Genomic DNA, 2963 nt, shown 5'->3' with positions numbered 1-2963 from the left:
CATCTACAATGTGTCAAGCTCTATTCTAGGTGCTGGAGTTTCATTTGTAACCAAGTTAATGCCAGATTTTGTTCTCATTGATCCTGCAGGGTGATGGAAGAAGTAAGCCATCATACACGAAACAATTAAGTAATCATAGCTAACATTTATTGAGCATTTACTACATGCCAAACACCCAGTTATCTTCACCACAAGCCCTATTTTCACCACTGTTTTACAGGTGAAGAAACAGGCACAGAGTTGGTAAGATAATTTCAGAGCGTAGTATTCCAGAGATAAGAAAGAGTGTTATGACCAAGGACAGGACGGTGAGGCTAATTTAGGGAGCATGGGGTCAGGGAAGGTCTCTCTGAGGAGGTGACATTTGAGCTGAGATGTAAATGACAAGGAAGCAATCATGCATGAAGTTGTTGGGGTGGGGGGCGGGGGGGGTGGTTTTCCAGGCAGAAAAATCAATAAGTGCAAAGATCCTGAGGTAGGCATGAGTGTGGCCTATTCCTGGGGCAACAACAAGACTGATGAGGCTGGGGCTGCAGGAGAGGAGAGCAGGAAGTAGATGAGGTCAGGGGGGTGATGGACCCACCAGATCCTGTAGGACCTCAAAGATGTGGGAAGATGTTTGCAGTTTGCTCCTGTATCCTCCGTGAGCCCCAGTGAGGGCACAGATGTAAATCACATATGAGTACAGTGCCTGACACATGTAGGCACCCGTAAATGACAGCAACTCCCATCCATTTCTCAGGGAACACCTAGTACGAAAGGCACCAAAGTCAATAATGAGTTCAAAGTGATGGCCAAGGTAGCTGTGGGCCATTATCCTTCTATGATCAAAGCTGGTTGTGTTATTGACAGAAACAAAACAAGAACCCAGATATCCTGCCTCCCAAATGCCCACTTCTTCCACCCTTTACTTCCATGAGCTCAAAACACTGCACTGGCCACATTGTGCCAAAGGCTGTTACTGGCGTGCCCCCAGAGGGCCCCCAGTGGGAGCCCAGAATTCGGATCCTGCAAGCTCCTTGTGTTGGGGGAGGGTGTGGAACCACAGGCAGTTGGAGTTCATCCAGGTGTGTTGTATGCTTGTGTGTATGTGTGTAGGTTGGGGGGAGGTGACACACAAAGATGAGACAGCCCTTGCCCTCTAGGGGTTGGGATTCACGTGAGCTCAGTGACCTTGGCCCAGATAGCTTTTGCTTCTCTGCAGAATGGGAGCCATTCCAGCACCCATTTCCCAAGGGAGAAGAGCAGGTTCAGTGAGCTCAGGCCTGTCAAGTGCTCAGCACAGTGGCTTTTGGGTAAGACTAATGGAGCGAGTTTTATTACAAGAGCTTTCACAGGGAGATGTCAAAAGCCTGGAAGATGGGAGTGGGGAGGAGGCATCTCCTCCAGCGGAGCGGGCACTCCTGGGCTGACTTTGGATTTTCTTTCTGCCTCTAGGTTTCCTTCTCTGGGCCACTTTTCTCTCTTCTCTCTCTGTCTCCCTTTATGTCTCTGGAAATGGGTCCTTGATCCCTCACTTATGAGCTATGTCCCCTTGAGCAAGTAACCTCCTTTCTCTGCTACTCCTACTTCCGATCCTACACTGTTTTTCCATCGCTTTATTTCCCCCATCTTTCTGATTCTTTCTTCTTCGTGTTTCTCTTTCCCCCTCTCCTGTTAATCTGTCTCCCTGTTTGGGTCTACAACTGGGCTGGGCAGGAGGACCAGGTCCCTGGGAGCCCCCATCATGGCCAAGGACAGTACCTGATATATAGCAAGTATCCAGTAAAATGAATAAAACCCTACTCTGGGTCATGCTGGGGCCCCAGAAGCCACCGAGAGAGCCAGGATCCTGTCCTTGCAGAACTCAGAGTCTGGGAGAGGAAGTAGTTATTGGTTGAATGGATTTATGAGTGAGTGAGCTAACTAACTCTCAGGCAGGCTTGGGAAACAAAACAAAAATTGGGTGGAGGCACTTGAGGCATAGGATACTGCTGGAACAAAGGTCAAGGGCCCAGGAAGAGTCTGAAGAGCTGGGACATCTCAGAGAGAAGGCTGAGGAGTGCGGCAAGGGGCTTGGAGGCCAGGACGGGGAGCCTGAGGTTCCTCCTGAGGGCACTGGGGAGCCATAGCAGGTTCTAAGCTGGAGAGGGACTGGGGCAAGTTTGTGCTTTAGCATCACCACTCTGGCTGCCTGGATGTCCTATGGGAGGGGGTGTTGCAAATGGGAAAAAATATGGGGTGTGGCTGGGAAGAGAGGGGCCCTGGACCAGAGCAGGGACTGGGGGAAGATTCTAGAAACCTGAAGGGAAAAATACCCAGACCGGCCTGTTCTTCTTGCTGCTGGGAACGGAGGTTCGCACGACCACCAGGGGGCAGCCAAGGCTACAGGTTTGAATCTCTCTGCGTCTTTTCCAAGGGTGGGGAGGTTTACACCTCGCTTTGGAGGTGGGGGATGGGGGGAGTAGGAGATAACTCTGCCCCCACCCACCTGCCTGAGAGTCCCTCTGCTCTCCTGCCCTCAGCCTGGCCTCTTGGGCCGCTGGAGCCCCCACCCCACCAGCAGGAGATTATGTCAACACAGCCCCGCTGCTTCTAGCCAGGACAATATTTGCCCTCAGGATCCGGGAGGTTGCTATGGAAACAAAAGGCAGGGTGTGGGGGGAGCATCCCCTCTGGGAAGAGGGCTAGGGGTGCTGGGCATCTCTGCCTCATCTCTGACTGTGTCTTTGGGAGAGTTTACCTCCATCCCAGTCTGTCTGCTTTCCAAATCTCTGTCTGGACAATCTGTTCATCCCTGGCTCTGTCTCGCTCTGGAAACCTGTCTGCGGGTCTCTGTCTTTCTGGGGGGCCATCTCTGTGGGTCTCTGTCTCTGTTCTTTCCTATCTCCCAGCTCTAGGCTCCCCCATGTCTCTGTCTCTCTCTAGGTTTCATGTCTCTTCATTTCAGTCTCTCTTTGGGTCTTTGTCTCTGTCTCTCACTT

Source organism: Neovison vison, chromosome 7 (assembly GCF_020171115.1).
Source record: "Neovison vison isolate M4711 chromosome 7, ASM_NN_V1, whole genome shotgun sequence".
NCBI lineage: Eukaryota > Metazoa > Chordata > Mammalia > Carnivora > Mustelidae > Neogale > Neogale vison.
This window is presented reverse-complemented; position numbering follows the sequence as displayed.